The following is a 7403-nucleotide window of genomic DNA, read 5'->3' on the forward strand; positions in this document are numbered from 1 at the left end:
AGTGTTCTGCGGGCAGCCCGCATGTGTTGCCACGCTTCCGGCGCCAACATCGCATGCCCACAACTTCCTAACCTGTACATCTTTGGAATGTGGGAGGAAACCCATGCAGAGACGAGAACGTACAATATCCTTACAGACAGTGACCAGAAATGAAGCTGGGTCGCTGGTTATATAATGCCATTGAGCTAACTGCTACACTACTGTAATTAACTTAAATGTTCTTCCCATATCTTCTAATGAAACACTATCAGAACAATGGAGCAAAGCTTGGAAAGGAAGCACCTGCTTGATTCTCCCGTCCAATCAGATCACACCATGAATACAGGGACAAAAAAAACATCATCTCCCGGATTAAGGCCACACTGCTGTTCTCCACACTGGGTGGGTTGGTGACCTCCCAGGATAGGGCTCAGGACCCTTAATCTTTAATATCCCAGGTTACTCTTGGCAACAATGACTATGAAAGTGCTTGGTTTGTAACCCAGGACCACACCAAGAGCAGGCCTGTCTTCTGCTGATTCAGCAACGCAGAAGGCTGCCTGAGGTTATTAACTAACATTTAAAAGATATTAAGTCAGGTACATGGATGGGAAAAGTTTGGAGGGTTTAAGGTTCCACCGAGATTCGAACTCGGATAGCTGGATTCAAAGTCCAGAGTTCTCACCATTACACTATGGAACCTGCACACCCTCAGTCAATGTACACCACCTCCCCACCATCAGACCCTCTCATTCCAGCTGGAGGGGCTTGTCACAGGGTGCAAAGTCAAACCAAGAATGAAGAACCTCAGCCAAGAAGGGAACAATCTCAAGTCCCATGGATTTGGACTGAGACATTGAATGAAAGGAATTGCATGGAAAACTCAGATGGCTGCTTTGGTTCATCAAAAGTTCGGAGGTACAACCTCTGCATGCAGCACAACACTTGACAGCAAAGAGGTTCCACCGAGATTTGAACTCGGATCGCTGGATTCAGAGTCCAGAGTGCTCACCATTACACCATGGAACCACAGCAAATGCTAACTGCTTTTCCGGGCCCAACCCTGTACACTTGGGCTGAAGCAGCAGTGAAAATCTCCATGTTCTTTTGGGATTACAGGCCAATTCATCCAAATTCTTTTGTACGTTCTTTTCTCCATGTTCTCACCCTCTAACTGCTCCCATTCACCCACTGACCACAACATCATGCTACAGCTGATCCCCATGTTCACCCCAGTTTTACCCTATCAGAAACACCCCCACCCCCACCGTCCCCCTTTCTTTCCTCTCTTGCTTCCACTCCCAGTGAGGCAGAGACTGTGGAGGCGGAGAACTGGATAAGGCCGGGCTTGTTCCCCTGGAGCAGAAGAGGCAGAGGAGGGCTGATAGAGGGAGACAGATCTGAGGGGCAGAGATGGACTGGGAAATAAATATCTGAAGATATCTTTATCAGTCAAATGTACATCGAAACACATAGTGAAATGCATCTTCTGCGTAGAGTGTTCTGGGGGAAGCCCACAAGTGTTGCCACGCTCCCCGGCGCCAACATAGCATGCCCACAACTTCCTACCCCGTATGTATTTCGAATGTGGGAGGAAACCGGAGCACCCGGAGGAAACCAACACAGACACGGGGAAGCCGGACAAACTCTTCAGTTACGGCCGGAATTGAACCGAGATCACTGGCTCTGTAATAGTGTTACGCTAACCGCTACACTACCGAGCCTGCCCACAAGTAGGGAACGTTTCCACAGCAGAGGTGTTTTAAAACAATTTAGTGGCGGTTTGGGGAGCTGAGGGGAACGTTTTCATCCAGAGGGATGTGGAATGAGGAAGGCACTCCCTGGCGGAGAGTATTTCAGGATGACCTCTTGAATCGCCATAAGTGTAGAACGTTATGAAGCAGGTGTTGGTAAGTGGGAGGGTGTAGATGGCTGGACCAGGTGGCATGGACAAGGTGGGCCGAAGAGCCTGTTTCTGTGCCGTGTGACCGACTCCGTGACACACACATCACGACCACCAGAGTGGTTCCGAGGCTGCGTGTTCTGTGGTCAGTGACTCACCTCCTTCCCCCATCTACAGGGCACACGTCGCGGATGTGATGAAACGCTCAGCACCAACAGCCCACAGGAAACTCACCCCCACTCAGGTTAAGCCAACCAAAACAAACAATTATTTCCCTATAAAATTCATTGAGGTAGCCGCTCAGGATTCTGCGCCAGCACCTCCCAATCCACAACGTATATGACTGAGCAGGTGGGTAACAACACCAGCGGGAACTCCCCTCCAACTGACGTACCTTCCTCGCTTGGTAGAACACTGCCTTTCCTTCATCGTCACTGTAACTCCGGACCCAAAGACACTCTGGCAGCACCTTCACCAGAGGGTGGGTCAAGTAAACCCTCATCACCCAGACCCTCCCCACCACTGTCTGAAGGGCAATAAATGCTGGCCTTGCCGATGATGCACAGATCCCAGAAATTCAAAGTCCATCACACTGAGTGTTACCAATACAAAGGCAGCAGTGGCCTCCCTGATTATAACAGGATGTTGACAGGATGCAGAGCTGGGCTGAGAGGTGGCAGATGGATTCAACCCGGATAAGTGTGAAGTGATACACTTTGGAAGATCGAATTTGAAGGCAGAATACAAGGGCAATGGCAGGACTCTTAGCAGTGTGGAGGAACAGAGGGATCATGGGGTTCACGTCTGTAGATCCCTCAAGGTTGCCGCGAAGGTCGGAAAGGTTGTTAAGAAGGCATATGGAGTGTTGGCTTGCATTGGTCGGGGTACTAAGTTCAAGAGCCACGAGGAGATGTTTCAGCTCTATCGAACTCTCTTCAGACCACACTTGGAATATTGTGTTCAGTTCTGGTCACCTCATTATAGGAAGGATGTGGAAGCTTCAGAGAGCATGCAGAGGAGATTTACCAGGATGCTGCTGCCTGGATTGGAGAGCATGTCTTGTGAGATGTTCAGAGGCATAGATCGAGTGGACAGTCAGAGACTTTTTCACAGGGTAGCAGCTTCCCTGGTGGTCTAGTGGTTAGGATTCGGCGCTCTCACCGCCGCGGCCCGGGTTCGATTCCCGGTCAGGGATCGGTTACATCCGCTCTCAGTCATTCCTGCACGTCAGGGCAGGACTGAATTTAGATTCGTGAAAAAATTGTGTGCTTCAAAATACCTCGCCTGATAGCACAGATGGTAACGAGCTGGTCGTTGTTAATCGAGGTACTGATTTCAGGAGTAAGGAAATTATGTTGCAGCTTTAGAGAACTCTGCTTAGGCCGCATGTTGTATATTGCATTCAGTTCTGGTCACTCCATTACAGGAAGGACGTGGAGGATTTGGAGAGGGTGCAGAAGAGGTTCACATGGATGCTGCCTGGATTAGAAGGAATGCGTTATAAGGAGAGGTTGGACAAACTTGGTTTGTTTTCCCTCCCACAACGCGGCGCTCCCTCACTGCCCCTCCCACAGCGTGGCTCTCACATTGTCCAACAGCGTGGAGTTCCCTCACCGTCCCTCCCATAGTGCGGCGTTCCCTTACCACCCATCCCACAGCGCGGCGCTCCCTCGCTGTCCCTCTCGCAGTGTGGCGCTCCCTTAATCTCCCTCCCACAGCGCAGTGCTCTCACACCGCCCCTGCCACTGTGCTCCCTCACTGTCCATCCCACAGCGCAGTGCTCCCTCACCGCCCCTCGCACCGCGTGGCCATCACTCACTATCCCTCCAACAGCGTGGCGCTCCCTCACCGGCCCTCCCATAGTCCGGTGCTCCCCCAGCGCCCCTCCCACAGCGCGGTGCTCGCTCACTGTCCCACAGTGCGGCGTTCCCTCACTGTCCCTCCCACAGCGAGCAGTTCCCTCACTGTCCCTCCCACAGCGCGGTGATCCCTCACAATCCTTCCAACATCGTGGCGCTCCCTCACCGACCCTCCCATAGTGCGGCGCTCCCTCACTGTCCATCCCACAGCGCAGTGCTCCCTCACCGCCCCTCCCACCGCCTGGCCATCTCTCACTATCCCTCCAACAGCTTGGCACTCCCTCACCGCCCCTCCCAAGCGCGTCATTCCTTCACCGTCCCTCCCACATAGCGGCGCTCCCTCACTGTCCCACCAACAGTGTGGCGCTCCCTCACCGTCCCATAGTGCGGCGCTCCCTCACCGCCCATCGCACAGAGCGATGCTCCCTCACTGTCCCACAGCGCCGTCTCTCACTATCCCTCCAACAGAGTGGCGCTCCCTCACCTCCCCTCCCGCTGTGAGTTTCTCCCTCCACCACCACCTCAGTCAGTATGTTCCAGATTCCAACCTTCCTGTTGGGGGAAAGATTGCCCCTCAAAACCCCTCTACACCCCTCATCTTAAACACATGCCCTCTGGATTAAGACACTCTGCCACAGGGAAATTTTTTCTGCTCTCCACCGTATCTCCCCCCTCATAATTTTGTCCACCTCTATCAGGTCCCCCCTCAGCCTCCTCCACTCCAGGGAGAACAGACCCAGCCCCTCCGGTCTCTCCTCATAACTGAAACGCTCTATCCCAGGCAACGTCATGGGGAATCCCCTCTGCAGCCTCTCCAGTGCAGACACCTCCTTCCTACGGTGTGGTGACCAGAACTGTGCACAGAACTCCAGCTGTGGCCTGACCAATGTTTTATAAAGTTGTTCCATAACCTCCTTGCTCTTATATTCTGTGTCCTGGCGAATGAAGTCAAGTATCACGTACACCTTCCTCACCACCTTATCTACCAGTGCTATCTCCTTCAGGCATCCTTAGACTTGTACACTGAGCTCCCTCCGTTCCTCAACACTCCCTAACATTCATGGTGTGTGTCCTGCCCTTGTACACTGAGGTCCCTCTGTTCTTCAACACTCCCCACTATTCATGGTGTGTACCCTATGCATGCACACCGAGGTGTCTCTTTTCCTCAACACTCCGAGGCCCTACAATTTATCCATCACGATTACTTCCAACAACCTAAAACTGACAACATAATTACAAACAAAACTCATTAACACTTCCGCTGCTCAATTTAGTTTCACCACTTCCATAACCCACCACCTGTGTTAGATCTGAGCTGCTCTGGATGAACCAGGCCAGGGTCCGACTTGGTGAGTTTTCTGTGTCGCCGAACTCCGGGTTCCTTCCGCGATGGTTGTTCTCCCGAGTTGTCCCTGTCAGTTATCCTGTGAGGCAACTTCTTTTACATTTCTCTGGATGTCTCCCAGAAATATCCTGACTCCCTGCCACCAGTATCATGACTATAAGTCAACTCCTTTTCCGTATACGTTGTCTCTTCAATAAATTCAAACACTCACTGTCACCGTTCCAGAATCAATTTAACACTTGAACGACCAGATAAGATGGTGAAGAAGGCATACGGGATACATGCCTTCATATATAGAATAACAGATCTCCGGGAGTGGGTTACAGGCTGGGATCTAATCCAGGGATTCGGAGGGTTTATATATAGAATAACAGATCCGGAGGTGTAGGTTACAAACTGGGATTTCATCCAGGAGTTTGGAAGGTTTATATATAGAATAACAATCCCGAGGTGTGAGTTACAGGCTGGGATCTAAATTGTGTAGGGAAGAGGGCAGGAACTGGATGGTGGGGATCTTTGATGACAGATGCCGCCTTCTTGAGGCAGGGCCTCCTGTAGATGCTGTCACTGGTGGGGATGGCTGTTCCTGCGATGGACCGGGCTGCGTCCACTCCTCTCTGCAGCCTCTGGTGTTCCTGTGCGTGGGAGTTGCTGTACCAGGTTGTGATGCAAACACGATGCTGCCTGGATTCGAGAGTCTGAGCTACAAGGAGAGATTGGACAAACTTGGGTTGTTTTCTCTGGAGCGTCAGAGATTGAGGGGAAACCTAACAGAAGTTTATAAAATTATGAGAAGCAGAGACAGGGTAGATGTCCGAATCTTTTTCCCAGGGAAGAAATATCTGATACTAGATGACATGTATTTAAGGTGTGAGGGGGAAGTGTGCAGGAGATGTGCAGGGCAATTCTTTTACACAGAGGGTGGTGGGTGTCTGGAACGGGCTGTCAAGGGAGAAGGTGAAAGCAGATACGACAGTGGTGATTGAGAGGCTGTTAGACAGACACATGTATAAACAGGGAATGGAGGGATATGGATCATCTGCGGGCAGGTGGGATTTAGTTCAGTTTGCCATCATCTTCAGCACAGATATCCCTCTACAACGCCTCCATCTGATGTCCGAAGCTGGTTCTGCAACAGTGAATGTTTCAACTGAGGACATCTCCACACGGTCCCATCCTCGGATACCTGGGTCCAATCCCACAGGAGATGTGGAGAGAACGATCCTTCTGTGAGGCTGAGAGACAACTAGAAATCAGTGATTTTGTATTAATGATGTTTTCAGTGTCTGATAAAATGGTGATTCACTGTTTTATATTGCAAACAAAAATATTTTGACAAAGAAATGCATTGACACAGAGTGAACATCCCTCCACCCCGTCCCATCACACACTCTCAGAGTCAGAAACAGAGTGAAGCTCCCTCTACCCCGTCCCATCACACACTCCAGGGGTCAGACACAGACTGAAGCTCCCTCTACACTGTCCTCTCAGACACTTCCAAGGTTCGACACAGAGTAAACCTTCCATTAACTCCCTCCTGCCCTATTTCCCACTCTGACTCCTCCTTAATATTTATAGTTCATTATTTTGTTTGACTTTCAAGGTTTACTTGAAACTTGCTCTCGGATTTCACTGTGATTTTCAGTCTGGAAGGAGGTAATCAGTGGAGTACACAAGGACCAGTTCTGCGCCTTAATTGCCCACTTTTACATTAATTACCTCGAGGACGGAACAGTGTGGAAGGTTTCCAAACCTGTCAATGATACGTACATAGGTGGAAGGGCATGTTCTGATAAGGATACTGTAATTCTGCAACGGGATAGAAATAGACTGAGTGAGTGGTCAAATGGAGTTCAATATGGGGAAGTGTGAAGTCACTCACTTGGTTCAGTGAAATCAAAAGGCAGATTATTACCTGAATGCAGAGAGGCTGAAACTGAGTGAAGTTCAGAGGGATTTCAGTGTTCCAGTGTAGTAACCAATAAAAGCTGGCAGGCAGGTCCAACAAGTAGTGAAGAAGTCAAGCAGCCTGTCGGCCTTCATTGCGAAAGAGTTGGGAGCTTAAGAACCGGGAGGGTTTGTTCCTGTTGACAGGGTGTTGGTGAGGTCACACCTGGAGAACTGAGCACAGTTTTAGTCCCCATACGTTAGAAAACATACAGTGACATCGTAAGCAGTCCAAAGGAGATTCCCGCAGCTTATTCCTGAGATGAGAAGGTTGTCCGATCACGAAATATTGGACGGTTTGGGTCTGTATTCCTTGGAGTTTAGAATAGTGAGGGGTGACTTTATTCAAACACATAAGTTTTGAATAAAG

At 50.3% G+C, this 7403-nt stretch overlaps 3 non-coding genes across 3 annotated transcripts; 1 reads left to right on the forward strand and 2 right to left on the reverse strand.

Moving 5' to 3' along the window:
• Positions 1-609: 609 nt before the first annotated feature.
• On the reverse strand, positions 610-681 carry trnaq-uug (transfer RNA glutamine (anticodon UUG)). Its single transcript has one exon. It is a non-coding gene; the product is annotated as a tRNA-Gln (tRNA).
• Positions 682-936: 255 nt separating this feature from the next.
• On the reverse strand, positions 937-1008 carry trnaq-cug (transfer RNA glutamine (anticodon CUG)). Its single transcript has one exon. It is a non-coding gene; the product is annotated as a tRNA-Gln (tRNA).
• Positions 1009-3005: 1997 nt separating this feature from the next.
• On the forward strand, positions 3006-3077 carry trnae-cuc (transfer RNA glutamic acid (anticodon CUC)). The gene has a single exon. It is a non-coding gene; the product is annotated as a tRNA-Glu (tRNA).
• The last annotated feature ends 4326 nt before the right edge of the window (positions 3078-7403 follow it).

This window comes from Pristis pectinata, chromosome 37 (assembly GCF_009764475.1).
Source record: "Pristis pectinata isolate sPriPec2 chromosome 37, sPriPec2.1.pri, whole genome shotgun sequence".
Lineage (NCBI taxonomy): Eukaryota > Metazoa > Chordata > Chondrichthyes > Rhinopristiformes > Pristidae > Pristis > Pristis pectinata.